This window comes from Phaenicophaeus curvirostris, chromosome 6 (assembly GCF_032191515.1).
Source record: "Phaenicophaeus curvirostris isolate KB17595 chromosome 6, BPBGC_Pcur_1.0, whole genome shotgun sequence".
NCBI classification, from domain to species: Eukaryota; Metazoa; Chordata; class Aves; order Cuculiformes; family Cuculidae; genus Phaenicophaeus; species Phaenicophaeus curvirostris.
This window is the reverse complement of record NC_091397.1, coordinates 30,597,454-30,617,363: the sequence shown is the minus strand read 5'-3', so window position 1 is coordinate 30,617,363 and position 19,910 is coordinate 30,597,454.

Genomic DNA, 19,910 nt, shown 5'->3' with positions numbered 1-19,910 from the left:
AAGACTTATATTCCAACAGAGCTCTGCCACCATGGGCTTCCTATGTGATGCTAAGCCTTAAGCAAACATTTCTGAAAATCTTACATATTCCCTATTTTGAATGTCAACCACTAGAGCCCAAAATAATCCAAATATAGCTCCAAATATTTTGGAGCTATCACTGCATAGCAAAACAGAATAGGTCAACCTACTAAGCAAAAAGGCTAGAACTTTCTTTGAACAATTATTTTTCTTTTTACTTTAACAAAAAAGATTATGATTATAAAGAAGTCTAAACAGGACACAGTTTATTCTACACCGATGGTCAGGTAGTCGTCTTAGGTCACCTGTTGTATTTTAGTCATTCATTTTTTAGGTCTCTAGTTCAGTAAATTATATCAGAAAAGAAATAAAAAAAGACTGAGTAATATGCTGCATTTGTGAATCCAAACAGCAAACCACAACCCCCAGTTTTAATTTAATTTCCTCATAGTCTCTTTCTTTCACTTTCTCCACTGCACAAGTGAAACTGTCTTTCACTGCAGAAATGCATAAAACAAAATGTAGTTTACATAAAGGCAATGGGAGTATGTAGGGCTGTTTAGTGTGGCCTCTGTTGATAATGAAAAGCAGTGCTTGATTCTGCCCACAGGTACAAGTATACCATTTCCATCCATCTGATAAAGCATTTGACCAAATCTGTCAAATGTCAGATGTCTACAGTAAATGGGCACCAGGGGCACCAGTTTATGAGATAGCTACTCTGGGCAAAACAAACAGGGCTGCTATGGCAGAGCAGAAACTTCAATAGGCTACTTTACAGTATCCAAGCGCAGGGGCGGGGAACAAACAAGACATATCTTACTAGAAGCACAAAGCAAAACATTTGTTGAAACTAAAACATTCTATTTCCCTACAAGTTTCATAATTCCATGACATTTCATAATTGAAGAACACTGAACTATGTCTTCTTCCAAAAAATTACAGTCAAATGTTGTCCAATATACCCAACTAAATATACCGTCTTGAGCTGAACATACCCTCCATTCCCACTCAACACTATTAAGCATGTAAAGATATTCCTGTGTTATCTGAGCACGGTGACAAAAATCCACACACAGTTTCCCACATCCCAAACCAAAATCCTAGGTGTAAGGGACTGTTACCATTGAACTGCTTTGGCTCAACATCGCTGCCAACCCCCCCACAATCTCCTAAGGGACCTTTATTGCAATGAAGAACTGATCTCGTAAGTGCTGCCAAACTGTCCCCAACGGAAAAACCATGACATCCACCCGAAGCGTGCTTATCAAGTTGAACACCAGAGCACGACAATGCCTTCCTGGACCACAACATCTACCCGAAGCATGCTTATCAAGTGGCACCTGGGCATGACAATGCCTTCCTGAAAATGGGTGGACTATTCGGGGAAATCATGGACTGGGGCGATAAATGGGGGAGCCTCTGGCTTCTTCGTTACTCGGTGGGCTCGGGGTGCTCGACTTCTTCATTGTTCGGTGGGCTCGGAGTGCTCAACTTCTTCATTACTCAGTGGGCTTGGGGTGCTCGACTTCTTCATTGCTCGGTGGGCTCAGAGCCTCTTGATTCTTCGTTGCTCGGTGGACTCGGGGTGCTCAGCTTCTTCGTTGCTCGTGGACTCGACCTTGTGTGTGTTGCTGCGTGTGCCTTCCCCGGTCTTCCTGGAGCTTGGAACATCATCATCACCCCGTGGCTGTGTCTTCACCATCACCTGCACCAAGACCGATCCAATGGGACATCGCTGGATTCGTGGTGGTGGTAATTAGCTGCATCTCTACGTCTTCTTGCTTAGGGATTCTAACTTTTCTTTTCTTTTCCTCTCTGTCCTGTCGCTGTTGTCAGTTGTTAAAATAAAGCTCACAAGATTGTATGGCATCTGACCTCGTTTGTGCCTTAATCTTGGTCTCTTGGGATCGTTTAAGAACCCTCCCCGATATTGAATTGGGACACTAGGTCTGAAGTAAATACACTTTGGACAACTCAATAAAGCCTAAAGTAGCTCAGTAAGTCAAATTTACAAAGCAGAAAAGCAACTTTTTCTTATGAACTGATCTACTGAAGTTGTAAATTGGTCTAAACTGCTCTCTACTGCTTGCCAAAGACATTCAGCACTATTGTCATTCAATGACTTCTTCCTGTCTGCCAAAGAAAAGCCCCAGTTCTTGTAGTACTTTGGTCTTGAATACTGTGTTCAGTTTTGGACTCCTCAATACAGGAAGGATTTTGAGGTGTCCAAAGAAGAGCAACGGAACTGGTGAAGGGTTTAGAGAATAAGTCTTATGAAGACCAGCTCAGTCAGCCAGGTTGGTTTAGTCTAGAGAAGAGGGGGCTGAGGGGAGACCTTATCACTCTCTACAGCCCACCTGTAGCAAGGTGGGTGTCAGTCTCTTTTCCCAAGTTACGCAAGGTAGAACAAAAGGATGAGGCCTCAAGTTGCACCAGGGGAAGTTTTGGTTAATTATTGGGAAATTTTTCTTCACTGAAAGGGCTATCGAGCATTGAAAGAGGCTGCGCAGGGAAATAGTGGAGTCACCATCCCTGGAGGTATTTAAAAGACGTGTAGATGTGGCACTTAGGGACAGAGTTTATTAATTTGGCAGTGTTACATTTGCAATTGGACTCAATGATCTCAAAGATCTTTTCCAACATCAACAATTCCATGATTCTATAAAAGAGTACAGTGATCTTCAAACTTGGCAGATCAGGACCTTGTGGCAGTGGCTGGCAGTTAAGATAAACAAATTAGTGGTGCCTATCTCTGCCAGGAAAAAGGAAATGGGGAGATGTCCCTATGGTCGGTCCACATTGTATATTCCACCCACACGCATCACATCAACTGCTTTTAGTAAATGTCAAGCACAATTTTGGACCGAAGAGGCTTGATACCCTCTAAGGAACCATGGACTCGTCCGTGACATCCTTTATTTCCTCTTATCAATTTCCCAAGGAACTAAAAATTATAAAAAAAAACCAAGCTAGGTACCACTTTATGTGAGACTACAAAAAAAGAGATAAAAAAAAAATTGGCTGTACAGATCAGTGTACAAATGAAGCAATTAGTTCATATGCAGTCTGTGGAAATCTGATTTATGGGACCAGCCCTGCCTTTACTGAATTGTCTGAAGTGGTTTTACCTCAGGCCAAGGAGTATGGATTGGGATGGGAAAACCAGTTTCTGAGAGAAACTTTTTTTCCTGGCTTACTTCATTGAGTGTCATGAGTAAACATAAACAAGGGCTAGGACGCTTCAGCTTCCAAAGCACAGCCAAGCCAAGAATCGTATTACCTGTTCAGCAGCCACAGTTGAACACACCAAACATTTCTATCTCTCAGGAAATGAAAAAATTCTTCAGTCATTCACAAAAGTAAATGTAAATTAGAGGCATTAAACATGACTTTCAGTAAGAAGTGAGCATGAATAAGAATATAGTAATGCTATGAGGGAGAAAATGTAGATTGTTGACTAGTACCGTACATTTCAGAAGCACTAGACTGTAGAAATGCTGATGTACACATATTTTTATATATATTATATTTTTAAAAAAGCCTCTGAAGTGGAAGCACTAAAGGAAAAAACTGTTTGTCCAGTTGTTCAGAATCTAGTTATATTGTCAGTATTCCCATTACAGCAGTTATATGAGGTTAATAATTATGGCCTTCATGATGATATTTTTTTCTCCAGTTTCAAGTCTATAGGCACACCATAATGCTTTTTTCATATTTGCTTACACAGCTGAAACTAGAGTGTCATCTCTAAAGTCAAGGACTTGCCTTGCTGCTGAGTAGCTATGCTCTCAATAGAATGCCATTTGCACACACTATAGTTCTGCTATGGCATAAGGCTGGAATTATTTGAGGCTTTTATTGTCTTGAGATCAACAGGTGCACAACATCTCTTGGACTTGAATGCTGTCGTTATCAGACTAGCAATCAATGGTGTTGTCTTACAGCATTCATATTAAAATGCTAATTGCCATTAATGTTTTCCATTAATACATTCAATTCAATTTAGTTCTTCTAGTCCCATAAATGTTGATATGTGAGACTGTCCCATTAATCTCAACAGAACACAGACACATACTATCCATAGGAACACTGAAGCAGTTAAACAAAGCCTTAATCTGACTAGATTTTGCTTGAACTGATTGCCTTCATTTATGAAATTGTCCAAACTCTAAAGAATATATTAAGATTGTTATGGTACACTAAGTCATTTAATGCATTTTAACCTTGCAGTAATTCACAGTCATAATAAATAATCACAGTCACCTTTACTCACATCAGCTCTAAAACTACCTCACAGCAAGGCTCCAAAGAGCATTGGAAACACGTTTGTTAATGAGCAAAGGGCAGTGTTGTCACAGGTTATTGGTCCACAGAGTTTGGAGTTGGGGGATGGGAAGGTGAGCGGGGTGAATGGGGGAATTTTTCAAAACAGAAACCAAACTCCAGTGTTCATGAATAGCTTGTAGTTTTAAATAGTTTGGAGGCAAGCTTTATTTCAGAGCCATCCCCAATAAAAAATTATTAGTTCTACAGTATCCACCAGACATCTCTGGATTTAAGAGAATGAAGAGAATATTTCTAATTGTAACCCGTATTAAAGGTCTTAAGATGCCATTGAAACAGTAGCTATGAGCTGAAATGCATAATTTTTTGTGGCTTTTAATCGTTTGAATTTACTTTAGAGATTCTGCTCACCTCTGGGATCACTGGCTAGTGTTGCATATTAAACCAATCCCATAATGGTTCACGTACCACTTGCTCTCTGCATTGTTGTCCAGCAGTCATCTCTTCAAATCCCCACCAAAAGGCACATCATATCCAGAATTTCCATTAGGTCTGATTTGATGTCTTACTTGCACAGCTGCTTGCTTCACATTTACCAGACTTTCAAGGCTTACCATGAACCCAGACAGGAGCAAAGACTGTGACAAACTTTTGACCTTGGGAAATACCTCTTGTGGGAAAGATTTAGAAGCAGCTGCCCATCCAACACAGACCTGCTAAAACCCCAGACTGTGTCTTCTATGATATCAGCATGGCAGGCAAGCTAGAGTAGTTCAGGAGTGAAGTACAGATTACTTAGTATGAAAGGAATTCAGTTTCAACTGATTAACACCTAGCAGATGCAGATAGAGTTCATATACCAAGGTCCCAAAAGCATAAAAAACTTTACATAGAGTTTTTTCCCTCTTTTATGCTTCTGGTATCATTGAAGGATATTACAAAAAGTTACCAAGTCCTGTCTACATATTGAGAAAATGACTAAATGACTGCAAAAATCCCATAAGGCAATATGAATTCAGACTTCTTTTCATGCTCACTTATGACTATATCAGATTAAACAAAATGAAAAATATTCCCATTGACTCCATAAGGAACTGAAGTCAAAGAAGAATTTACTTATCATCTTCAGTAAAAAGCATACAACGGTTTCAAACCAACAATAAGTAGCACACATATTTTTATAAACATTTAGAAAGATTTTTATAAAGATTTATTTAAAATATTTTATTAGACTAATTTATAAAGCACAGAATAAAAGTAAGGTTTAACTTCTATTACAGCCACTGCCAATATTCCCTTACCCCCAACAATATAAGCTGTAAAACTTGCCCTTCTACTGCAATCTACTAAGTTAGTTTTTTACATCGAGATATTATATTATCATTGTTATGTGTGCTACTATGTGCATCCTCACTGTTCCCTGCAACTCCAGTTAACAAGGAGAATATTTTAACCAGTGAGTTATAAAAATAAAGAAGCAAAGACATGGCCCTAAACTGGTAAATGGTCTTCACACAGGAAAGTGATTGATTTTTTCCCAAAAGTTCTCCTGGCATAGTTCACTTTTCTTGTCAAATCCATCTGCTGCTTTCCTTTATTTACTACGCAATTAAGTAGGTTCCTGTTCCCCATGTGATCCTAGTTTTCTATTTTCTAGCACTAAAATGCTACAAAATCAAATGCTTCCTGATGATAATAAGTCATAACAAGAACTCTCTCATAACTAATATTCACATACAAACTCAACAAAAATACCATGAAGAAAATCCAGAACTAAGAAAGTATATTTCTTTACTCTGCTGAAATTTGAAGTTTACACAAGATGTAATAGGTTTCCTCATCCCTCATTTTGCTCTTTAACTCCTCCTTATTCCTTCTAACACAGTCTTCTTCCTATTCTCCACAGTTTCAATGGCAACAACGAACAAAGAGGTCTTGGGCAAGCCAAGAATACTATGCTGTTGTTGATCTGTACTAAGTCTCACTTAATGATTTTTTGCTTTTGCTTACTCAAAAAGCTGAAAACTCATGGTTTGCTAAGGCCATCTGTGGAGTTCTTTGTTTGGGGATTTGAGAAGAAGCCAAAGCATTGCATACCCTGTCTTTGAGACTCAAAACCTAGCAGTATTGCAGAAGTTCAGCTAGGGCTTAGACTAGCATAAAGTCACTTTTCACAAGAGACTCATCTCCATTCTAAAACTGAATGGCTAGCATTACTTATCTGAAAGACACTGCTCCTGAAGCTATATAACCTACTGTATACCTGTAAACTGAATCTGGCAAGTTAATTAACATAAGCAATAATAGATGTTCAGATATTTCTCTGTCAAAGAGCTTGAAAGGCTGGCAGTAGAGCCTGAAGTTAAAATGTCTGTGGTAGCAATGACGTCACCCTTGTGACAGGTTTTAACTGAAGCAATGAAAGGAGCAATTATGTTTCTCCTAGCTCAGCAGGCGTGAAAACTACACAAAGATCATTCACAGAGGAATTCCCTTACATGAAACTTAGACTCAATCTGAGTGTTGCATGCCACGGTTTCCACTCCCTGAGGAATAAATGGCAAACAAATTCTCATTCATTATATTTTGCAAATGTTTCTAAAGAAAAATATGTACTTTTGAAAAGTTACTAATTCTTTCTGTCATTCGGTTTCAGGTGAATTTCATTATTATTGTTCTTTCTCCTTCTGCTTGTTTTCTGATTCATTTGTTGGCTCTTCTTTCAGGAAAATCCTAAAGTCCAATTCATTTAAATATATTTAAGCCTGAATGCCAATTGGGCATTTTTGTTTTCCTTTTAGTTTATTCTAGCTATCTTTATAGAAATAAAGTTCGAAGAAGATGGCAACACAGGCCCAAATCTGTAAGCTCAAGACTTGATGGTTATTTTGATGCAGATCAATAGTAATCATCTCTACTTAAAAACTGCCACTGCATCTTGCTTGTCTTAAGTTAATCTCATTAATTAGGATATGCAATATAAAATTTAATCATTTAAAATTAATATAAAGATAATTTTTAATTTAGAACTATAATTTTCATTTGAGGAAATACTTGAACAGATTACCAAAATAAAGTAAATGCTACAGGATCTTGTAATGGACAAAACAGAAATACCTTTTACTCTTCTAACTTATGCTGCACTTTCCAGTTCAAGATTGTTAGGATGACTATTATATGCTGCAGGACATCGTTTAGTATTTCATTGACTCAGATTTATAGGCTTAGCCAGAAGGTTTCAATGTGCATCACTTTGAGAAATATACGGCCACTTTCTGAAAATATCACAAGAACCACAGCACAAAGCTTTCATCAGGAAATATGTTCAGCATGGTTTTATTTACAGTTCTCACAATTCAGTTAAAGTCCTAGTCTCTAAGTAAAAGACTCCCCTTATAAAGGGGATCACAAACAAAATTCCTTTCTTTGCTGTCTTTTTATATTCTTTATAGGGTATGAATAATACTGAAGTAATACTAAAAAAACCCAAAACATCACAGAAGAAATCAAGTATATGTCATATAGAAAAAGAAACCTACATCCACCTTTTATTTCTAAAAGTAATTTTTGGCACCTTTTTTTATATGCACAATTCTTAAATCTGTCTCCAGATTATAGTATTTGTCTTTGAATAGTAACTAGTAAAAAGGAAAATGAGTATGTAGCTTAGGTACTTAAATACACAATTGCCTACCTGTTTGGACTCTAGAGCACTGAAACTGTCTTTTATGGTCAGTATCAGAAAGGCAGTGAGAAACACACAGCAATTCTCCTTTTTGTGACGTGGCCAATGCAACTTGAGAAGAGTAACTGCCTGAAATCCCTCACCAGGAAAACAACCTTTTCTCAAGAACAGAGAATGGGTAGAAGGCAGTATTTGTCCCAAATGACAGAAACTCCATATGCTTTTATTTCTATTATTTCACATTTTCAGACAAGGTCATGTTTGCCAGCACAACAGTGATTTTAGAACTGCAGAGCCTCAAAAGATTAAATGTTGACTTCAATCTCTAGGAGTTATTATGTCTGCCTTCACATTCAAAGATGTGACAACATCATGAGTTTGGCTATGTTTTCAAAATTTTCTTTGCAGCCATGAGCACTGAAAGTGTTTTCTAATTATGTGCTGATAGTTTAGTGGAATTACATATAACTGCAATGATACTAAGAAAGGCAAGTCTAGTGAGTGGTTTTGCTTGTCTCTTCTTATGGAACAGCAATTGTAAATAAGACTGCTAATGCAATATGTCAGTGGCTTCACAGTAAGATCTCAAACAAGAACAGGAAAAAATATTTACAGTTCCAAGTCAGCTGCATATTCCCACATAAAAGTTAGTAAACTGGATTAAAGCAACCTCAGACTCAGTAGTAGTTCTTTGCTAGAACCCATCAAAGAGAAAAGGAAGTAATTATGCAACACTAATCTTTGAACTGGGAAAGCAGAGGACGATGTCAACCCTCAGGAAGAACAGCAAGGCAAAGAAACAGATACTTTGTAAGACCTAGAAAACCTCAAGGAGACTTGCAAAGAGCCAACTGTATTTTGCGAAGAACAGTGAATGTGACATTAATTTGCTATCCCAGTAATGCATTATCAAGCTGTATGAATGGAGAAGAGGCAACTACTGATTTTTTTTAAGACTTATTGATAACATTTTTCATTTCATTCTCATGAGCAGGCTGAATATAGCACAGTCTTGATGAATCTATGGTTAATATTTATGTTCATAGTAATAACTAAATACTAATTCCCAACAAAAGGTCTTCTTCAGGTTTTAATTTAGGTACTTTACCATTCTAATTAACGAAACAAATAATGAAATGCTGATTGTATGCTTAATGTTAGTATCCTCAGAATTCAAATTTACTCGGGCTAACTTGAGACATGGTCTGAAAAATACTAGAATACAGTTCACAGGAGACAGATAAAAGGCACAGAAATCAGAAATCTTGATATATAAGGAAGAGGGAAAATTAAAGTAGAAAGGACTGGTTTTATAATGCTCACAGGCAGAAAGTATGAGAAATATCATCTTAAGTACATGGACAGATAGAAAGACCTCACTTTGAGTATGTCTACTTTTGTGTAATATCCTTAAAGAAAGGTGCATATGTTAAGAATCTAAATCTGAGCAAGAAGGTAAGGTTAGACTTTACAAAAATAATTAGCTACAAGAAAAGGCAAAGAAGTTTAGAAGAGACAGAAGATACAAGACTAATTTCAAGTCTAGGAAAGGCTGCAACAAAAAGTAAGAAGTCCCATCTTTTTTACTTGTGTAGAAAGTGTAAACAGTAAAGGTTTTAAGTTGCAGAAAGAAAGATTTATGCTAAACTTTTAAGTGATAAAAAGCTTTAAGAAAGTTGAAGCACTGGAGCGTATTGGCTTGAGTAGCCGTACTGCTCAAGACTTGGGGACTTTAAGAATACATTAAGATAAACTTTATTCATTTAGACTATATCACCTTGCAAAATAAATGTTTTTACAGTAAATGAGAAATAATCAATATATGTCAGTTTTATATGGGCTGTAAGCATAAAGGTGAAATTGCACATATTAGTTTAATCAAAGTCACTCCTTCCAAAATGCTTTTCAGAATCCCTCAGAAACACCTTATTGAACCCCTATGCTATGAACTGATCAAATCAGTGTGGTCACAGAGTTGAAATAAGTAATTTTACTCCATTGTTGATAATTTTCTTCCTAATATAATTAGGAAAAAAATCCTTCATAAGCCAAAATAGCTTTAAGCACATTTTATACTGTCCAAATCTACTTCTGTCTTTATCTTATAAACTGAAGCTTGTGTTGGGTATTTAAAACTGCACAAAATGGAAAGAATGTTTGCTTGTGTACAGTTGCAAGAGAGAAGAGTATGGCTTGATAGATCACTAAAGAAGGGGCCTTTTTATGCCCCAATGTCTTGCAGAATTTTCCTCTGAATTAACCATCCCCTTTCCTACACACTTCCCACAGCAAACAAAAAAAGCTGACAAATTTCATTCTCTGTTTTTTTGGCACAATACTCAGAAGACAGAAGCAGAGAAAAAATAGGAGCATGACTCAGCTTCCAACTCGAAAATTGCAGGAGCTCTGACATTTCCTCACTCTGGTGTTTTAGATGACAAGATTAAGAAATCTGAAGTGGGCAGATCTGACAAACTGAAAACATTAGGGTTGTGGTTTTTTTACTAACAAATTAAAGGACAGGTTAAAATGATTAAAACAGTAAAACTTTCCCAGACATAGACTTTACATGTGAGCTCAAAGAAGCACAGATGAAAATATACATAACACTGTTCTTTTTTAAGCAACCTGTACTCTTTATGAAAGAGACAATATCATCCTTCATTTTATTCCAGTTTCCTATGAGTCTATTAGATCCTAACAGATAACATCAGGTTAAGTGATAAACAGCAATAATGAGTAGGGAGAATCCAAATAGTACCATCACCGGAGCCATCAGCCCATCAAAGGCCCATCTGCACAAAGCCAGAGGAGCTTGGGGCACAAAGGCAGGAATCCAAACCATTAACTCAGTGGAAAGAACTCAATGTCTAGTCTTTCCCAGTGCTGTCCCAGGAGACTCGTCCCCTGTGTCCAGTGTAACAACCATCCTGATGAGCATCTTCTTGACCTTAAGTCATAGGGGACCATGCGTGCATGGAGCAGCGACTAGAGTGAGATTTTTGTCTGTGTACTAGATACTGCATGGGAATCAGGGGCCAAAGGGCTCACGTGCCTGGGTGCCACTAAATGGAGAGACTGGGGTGAGTGAAACCAATTGTCAGAGACCTATGTGCTCATGGTGCAGCACTTGATGAGGGTGCAGGTGTGAACACTAGCAAATATCCAGCTAGACTAGTCAGGGAGTAGGGAAAGTGCCCTGGGAGCCAGGGAGGGGAGGTCTGGGAGGAATCTTGGGGTGAGGAGCTGGCTAGCTGAGGGACCGGCAGAGTACCATCTGGACAGACCATAAAGTCTGGGGGCCTCTAAGGGTGAGCTCTGCGTGTGTATGTTTCTATGTGGACACCGTGGGTAGAAAGCTTTGCTGTCAATGTACCAGGAGGATCCAGGTGCTTTGAATATGCACTCTGTACCACTCTGTATGTACAGTCTGTACCAGCAACTGGATGGGGGCTGCAGTCTTAGGGGCTCCAGCATCCATGTGCCAGCATCTGGGGAGACTGGAATCCAGGGGTAGCTACTGGGTAGATTAAGAGTCTGAGCTCACCTGCTGGGGGAATCCACCTTGTATATATGAATAGATCGGTTCTCATCAGCATACTTCCATCCTGCTCAGTCAGAGAGGGAAGCAGACTGAGGCCATTGATGCTGTCTTTGTTTGTATGGGTGCTTCTCTGTGTCTATCCATGTTGATTTGTGTAGCCAGCTGTGTATATATATGGTGTATGCATTTGTGTCCATGTGTGCCTACTGGCAAGACACGTTCAGCCTCACTACTGGTTGGACCTGGGTACATAGAGCAGCAGCAGCCTTACTTCTCTTGGGTTGTTGGGTCCAGCCCAGATTTCCCCTAGTAGATATTGCCATTTTATTTTCCATCTTTAACAAATAAGAGAGGATATAATTTTGAAAATAAGTAAACATTTTTTGTAAAAAAAAGAAAGTGTTCTGTATAATGAATGTGAGAAGGAGAGAGAAACAGAACAAAATGCAACACAACAAAGAGTAAAAAAACCATTAATATTTCTGAACCTCAAATATAGTTTTCTCTCCAAAATATTTAGAGGAATACTGGTTTAACTTTTGTGTGTCTTGTTCTTCTCCACTGTTGCCTCCCTTTGAAACAGACAAAACTCACATCCCTTGTAGACCTGTGCTTTCATGCTGATTTTAATTCAATTTGTTTTCAACGAAACATTAGGCCCACTTTCAGTATCTATCTACTAAATAAACACAGGAAACTCCAAATCAAAATTCTGAATCGAAGATATTAATAATTTTCCCTTTTCTCTAGCAGTAAACAGCCTGGATATCTTAAATATTTGAATTTGTGTTGTTCAGAATATTCAATGTTGGATTGGAAGAGCATAATTCCATAACATGTTCTATTGGGCAAAAAAAGCTGGCCAAAGTGGTTATACCTCTGGATGTTCTTCTCCCAGGCTTTCAACAGGAGTATTGAAATGTCTGGGTTAAAATCAGGTAAGAGCAGCAGAAAATTAAATATGAAGTTGTTCTTCATGCAACAGGCAGCAGGGTTGTTTGATGTTTTTCCATTGAATATTGTGATTTTGAAAGATCTTTCATGGTTCTTGGGTTGCAGAAGCGATCAGAGAAATACTTATCAAAGAATTCTAGTGAAAGCTACCAAACCAAAACATGATCAGGAAATTCCCAGAAATTAAAGTAGTCAGACACTGGAAGAGTACTTGGGGGAAATGTCTTCTGTACTGGCCCAATTGTTGCTGTTCCTTGATGCAGAGGAGTAGCCCTAAACAGATACTTCTTAATTGGGGTGTGGGGGAGGAGATGACAATATGACTGATGGGGTTAATTTCCAAGACTTCACTTGGCAAAGCTAAGTCAAAAATTCATGTCAAAGTCTGTTATGCCATGAAAGCCTTTGCAAGACAGGAAAGACAATCTGGTATACTCTTCAACGAGAAAATGCAACCCACAATTTTAAGAGGATTAATTAAGTTGCTGTAAGTTACAAAAAGGGATATGCTCACTATGGGATTTTGTATCCCATAGTTAGAGAAAGGACACTTTCTTCCTACAGATTTATCCAGCTGAAACCCCTTTATCTTCGTGCTCTGGGTGGAAAATACCCAACAAAAGAAGTTCTTCATGTATCATTTTAACTATTGTAAATAGTAAAGCAGCCATTTATTTAACTTATACCAAGTAAAAGACATTTTATTTGCTGTAGGCAGAATGTGACCAGAAATGAACAGAATATATGTACCCTTGCACCTGAACTGATGTTTCAACATAAGGGATTGTAGGCAAATTTCTACCAAAATCATTGAAACAAAACTTTCTATCAATGTAAATATTAACTTGTGTGCTTTTCTAGTTTATTCAAGATAATTCTGAAGTGTTTTACGCATGACTATGTACTGCTTTACACTATGCATACATACAAATATATGTATATGTCTGTGTGTTTAATAAAATTTGCTCTGCCTCAGATCATGACAGTGAATACAAAGCACAAAAAAGGAGAATAGATCCTGGATATCCCTGAAAAAGAAAAAAAAAACAAGCCTTTACCAGAGGTAATACATTTCCCAGTGTGTACCTTCATTTGGAAATATGTATGCACACAATATACCTCTTAATTTCTACTGGTAAAACATTAAGATGAAAGCCATGAGATACTGTTACAGAAGTGGTAAATTTATTCATGCATTTCAGTTAGAAGATGAGATTTGGCTTTCAGAGTATAGCCAGAGAATTGAATTTCATGTGCTATGTAATTGTACAATATATTAAAATACAGGTAACAATTGAAAACAGAGAGATTGATTATTTAGTGAAAATAGTAGTTGTGCAGGTTTCCCTTCTCATGCTCCCTCATAAAAAAATTACTACCAGCATCCCAGTAATTGTCAGATCTATCTGCTTACTCTCCACAAAATTTTGATCCTTGCTGGTGTTTGTTCATGTGTTCCCTACGCCGGAGCCTCTTGACTGTGAGACATTTCACCGTCACATTTCACCCTGCACGTGTGATGAGGATGATTCATAATTCGTTATTCCCACAGTGTGCTCCTAAATCAGTCACCGTATCTGTTTTCTATTCTCAGCAGGGCAAGATGTTCAGGGTACATTTCCTGTAAGCACTCACTGAGAATGAAAGGCTCTTCCTTTCTGTACAAGCGTATGTATAAAGTGTGTTTCAGCTCCCAAAACTTGAAACAAAGACTGGAAATTAGTCATCATGCAAATAAGCTCTAGCTGCGTTGTTTTTCAAGTCCTGTGTCACTAGAATAATTGAATCCTCTCAGTTCCCAGAAATGTGGTAATAATAAGGCTGGAAAGAGGAGAGAGCTGAGCAAGGACTCAAAAAAAAAAGGCATAACAAATATTAAGTAGCTGTGACTAGCAAAACTGAGCAAAAAAAATATAATGAACAGATTTTCTTTTACTACCTGTTGAAACTGGTAGTAGTGATAGAACAAAGATGTCATTGTTAATTCTAATCTCCAATAATGCAATGACAAACTCATGAAACAACAGTGCTGTACTAGATTCAAAGTGGCACCAGAAATCTTGAAAATTAGGTGAGGCAAAGATAACAAGAACATACCAAAACTCCAAAAAACTCCTGCATGACAGGAAAAAAGTTAAAACTACATGGAAGCAGTGAAGTACTGTATTGTGTAATCTTTTAATGCTTGCAACAAACAGTGGTATCCTTATTACAAATATATCATGGTGCAAATGCAGCACACAGGAGCACAAGCAAGAGAGCACACGCAGACCGGAGGGCACGCTGGCGTTGTAATGAGTCTGAGGTGGAACTACCAGTCTTGAGCTGCAGGCATAGATATACAAAGCGCAGCCAAGCTATAACAAGTATGCTACTATTCCTGTGATGATAGGAAGGATTTAAATTTAGATTTTGGATACGGTGATCTGTATCTGTGAAGCTGAGTTGTCTACTAATCATAAAGTTAAACTGCTCATTAGTGTGTAGAGTTAGAAATCCTGTTTTAAGAAAATATGATAAAATAAGCAGTTAGAAAAGATAGAAGATTCCCAAGGACTTTATGATCTTCACTGTGAACAGCGAAGCTCAGTTCATACAGGAAAAAAGATATGCCCAGTCTTGATGGACAAGAATCTATCTTTCGAGATTAATGAAGACTCAAAATTATGAGTCTGAAGTCCATTAATTTTCTTTCTAAGATGTTCTTCCCACGTTACTAAAGTTTTACTCGCTGGATTTTGATGAGGGTCAAGTTTTTTTGGCAAAGGGCAGCTCCACTTTAGAAGAATAATGAAAATAGCTGTAGTGTAAAATGATATTTAAGGAATGTTCAGCAGCTGAAAGTGCCACAAAGCAGAAGCAGCAGCTCTTCCTTGCTGTTTTTTGTTTCCTGACCGTATTTCAAACATTCTATCATGACAAAACCAACATATGAGAAAATTCACTGGCATAGATGGATTATACCTGTGAAGTATGCATAGAGTACCAGGCTGAAAAGCACACCACAGGATATGCACTGTTCAGCTTATCTACTTTCTCCTTATTTCAATTTTGATTTAACAGTAGCACAAATGTGACAACACAGCAGATAAGACATTTACCCACACTGCTTTTTTGGGCTCAGATCAGTCCTGAGGCCTGTCATGGAAATATCTGCAACCACTCCAGCAGTGACTTACCAAGTTTTAAAGACTGAGTTTATACTCAGTTTGTACATATATATATATAAACTGAGTTTATATACTGAGTTTATATATATATATAAACTGAGTATATACTGAGTTTATACTTCCAATATAATAACAACAACAAACTGCATATGCCACTGGTTAAAGGGATACATCGTTCTCACCAGACTGTTCTTAATACATCTTTCATCAAAGAGAACAGGAGGAGCACCAGCTTCAATGAACAAAGTTAGAGGCTGGAACTGGGCAGGAAATGGTTTTACCAGTCTACACAAATGGGACCATTTCAACTTTATTCTATTCAGCACCAGAATAGGACCAGCATTACTAAGGGTAAGCAAGAGAAGCCCCAGCAAGCCAAAGAAAGGAAGGCTGAAGTTCTTCCTTACAACTCTGAAAACATAATTCAAAAGCTCTGCTCTGCTAGGAAAATGGGTTTCTCATTCCTTGGATGACAGGTAAGGTATGATGGTGGTAGCTATAGTCTCTATTTTCTCTTTGATTTTAAAAATGTATAAAAATGAAAATTCATTCATTTGCCCTGAACAAATATATAAAAAAGAGCATGAATAAAATAGGCATTTTACTTACTATAAAAAAATAATCAAAGAACCTATCAAACATATTGAGGTACTCTACAGTAAAAAATATTTTTAAGTATAATTACTTCCTCATGGTATTGTTCCTTATAGCTTTTCTTCGTGGATAAATGAAGAACGACTTAACAAAAAAAATCAGCACCACAAAATCCTCTGTAGCATGAAAGGAACTCATTTTCAGCTTCCAGCTGAGGCAGCTAGAGTATAAAATATTACCTAAATTCATGTGCGTATTTAATTTTAGAACAGCTATTAAAACTGCATTTACCTCCTATGAAATTAAGCATAAACGGCTAATTGTACAGGCTTAGAGTCTGCTTATGGGTGAAATTTTACAAAGCTTAGCCATAAAACAGTTATTCTTTTGGGTCAGAATCTGAAACATACTTTTCAAGTATGATGGAAAAAGGCTTAGCAACTTTGCCCACTATTTGATGAATCCAAAGTGTCTGAAATGGATTTATTTGAGTTTTGTGCATATGTTTATATGTAAACAGTTATCAATTGAAATGACAAACATGCTTAAATTTTATAAATGGTAATAAATATACAGAAGTACCCAATAGCGAGCTTTTATTGAAAAAATATTTTATTCATTTTTAATTTCTGATTTTTCAAATGTGTGTGGTTTTCAACTACAAAGCTATAACATTGATTGAAACATAAAGTCAAGATACTCACAATCCTACTTTATGCCAAATAAAGCAAGCAACTTAGTCCTCAAGTCACCTCTGCCTTTCTGTGAACTAGTTGACTTTAGAGTGGTTAACAAATCCATTACATGCATTCATACAATCACTGAATGCATATATATGTTATTCTTGTGAAACCAAATATTTTAGTAGCATAGGAAAATCCAAAGTCGTTCAACACCCCACCCTCCTTAAAACAACCCCTGTTGATACTCAAGTTACACAGGAAGGTAGGCCTGCATAAGGAACCATAAAAGTTGATGCTCACATGCATTCTTACCTGCTACAGATTCTGCTGTAACTGGAAATACATATATGTGTTTACAAATAGCGACATCTAACGTTAAAGTGAAATATAAGTTGAGAATAATTTCTCTAAGATACACTTTTTGATTGGATCATTTGAAAGGAAAAGAAGTTGAGATATGCCAAACAGAAGGCAACTATTGTTACTGAGAAACATGACAATCTGTTTATTTCCTCTTGTACAAGAGTCACTTGTTGGAGGAACATAGAGGGGCTAGTGTAGGAACAGACTTGTGTGGTAGTTTCACCAGGCAGATGGCTACATCAGTATCCCTTAAAAAGACAACATCTCAGCTCATTTTATTATACCAAAAAACCTGAAAGAATACTGTAGGTTTAAATGTGTATTACTAAACACAGCATTTACCATCATGGTCTAAAACACGCAGTGCATATTCAAGAGAGAGAAAAGTTGAAGCAGCAAAGATTATCTGAATTTGCAGGCCATGTTTGCGGATCTCATGGGGAAAGCTACAGATCCTGACGCGCAGGAGAAAGTGAAAGCAGCTAGAATAACTATATCCAGTACCACACCCACTTTATCAGCAACAGATTTGTATTCACGTAGTTGGAAGGAAACACAACAAAGATGCCACTCACAAGTTACCTATGTGGGCATGATCCACACCAACCAATATTAACATTGCTGAGGTTTTCTTCGGTTTTACCATCTATGTGTGGTCTAATTTACAGAGTCCTGTCCTGCTTCTTCTCTGAATGATATTAAGAAGAAATTCTAATACTCTTACAGAAGTCCAAATTCCTGAAGGCTATCTGTGACTTGCAGATATTGTTAATAACACCGTGGCAACATTGCAGACCCTTTCAAAGCATTGTGTTTGAAGTGGGACTAGCAGAAGACAGTGCAATAAGTTTCCTAATAATTAGAAAGCATGTCTGCAATCTTCATATGAATAATTAAAACAAGTTTCCCTTGCTTCACTGGTGACAAAATTTTTCAACATCCTGCTACAAAAATGGCAATTTCTTTCTCTGGACTCGGTGCTCCACAAAAATAATAGAAAGCTAACTTTACCTTTGGGGTCCATTCCTTCATGATTGTTTGTCCAGAAGTCACTGAGTAACTCAGATCTGCTTAGAACTGAGTACATATATACCTGTTTAGAGCATTGATCATTCTAAGCATTAGGATGCAAAAGACATTTACCATGAAGAGGATTACAGTCACATTTCTACTACTAGTATATACTTGTAGTAAAGTACAGTAAATCCATTCTCACACATTCCCAAACTGTCCTTACCTGGCTAACTTACTTGAGAAAACATTTTTAGGTTAGTGTAAGAGACCTTAATCAGACTAAACAAAAAGTTGTGATGACATGTGAGGATCTCTATGCTACTTCCTAGAACAACTGCTTTTTATTCCATATTCTCTTGTGCTTCACCCACCTTAAGGCTGATCACCTTCAATATTAACATTACCTGCAAAAAAAACCTCAATTAAATGACACAGCACTAATTAGCAGAACAATTCTTTTCTGATAGTATAATTCTGATACAGATGTCCTACAGCATGGACAAGTGTTGGAAAGTTGGATGAATCTCAAAATCCTGTTTGTGTAACTTGCACTAAACAGATCATTCTGTTTCATTTATAGCTGGACAAGGAATTCTTTCCATGTCTAGTCGAACTTTTTATTGTCATTAATCATTTCTTATAGAGGGAAAAGAAGTTCACAAAGTCTCTGCCTATTCTTGGTTCTCTACTACCTCTTCCAATAGCTTATTTGGCACATCTTTTGGATGCTCAAAGAAACCTTACTATTTCTTCAAGCCACATACTCTGTTCCATTTTCTCCATGATTCTACATGAACCATTGCCTGAGAGCTAAAAAATCCTGTTTCCACAGAGCATTTTCTTCCAGCTATCACATCACAAAATCTGGTTTACACAGTGTCTCAGTCCAGCCTCAGTATAAGTCTTTACTGTTCCTTTTGTTGCCCCATATTTGCCATTTGCTCCAAGTCAGGAGTGATTCACTCTGTAGCCATGCATTAGAAATGTTTCACTTGCCTCAAAGCTTCAATAGTTATTTCTACCACAGACTGCTGATATTTAAGGGCTCACGCACCACAATCATCATAACAATAGGTATATGAGCTCCAAATTTATATTACACAAAGATTTATACATTCCATTTTCTGGCAAACACTGCCTACCAATATGGCTCTAAGTCTGATCTATCCATTATCTTGTAATATTATGTTAAGATCATTTTCATAAAGATAAATAGTAATACATTCCATATACTTCTATATGTGGCAAAGATATCTCAAAATATGTCATCTGTATATATTTACTGTAAGAAAGGAAAATCTAATATAGTATTCATCAGAAAACAAACAAATGGTGCCATGTTTTTGTTACATGCAATTCCAGTTCGTAGAAGTACAATGATTTCACCTGGTAGAGAGCTTTTGGATTGTTTCTTTTATTTACTTTTTTTAACTTAAATTTAAATAGGCTTCTCTCTTTTTTTGGTCTTTTTTTTGTGGCTTAGTTTGGAGGTTTTTTTCCTCAACAAATGCTTTCCCCCACATTTATTGTAGTTTCTAGCACTGTATGTTTCTATCTGGGATAGATAAACCAATTTAAATATGTAAAAATTAAAG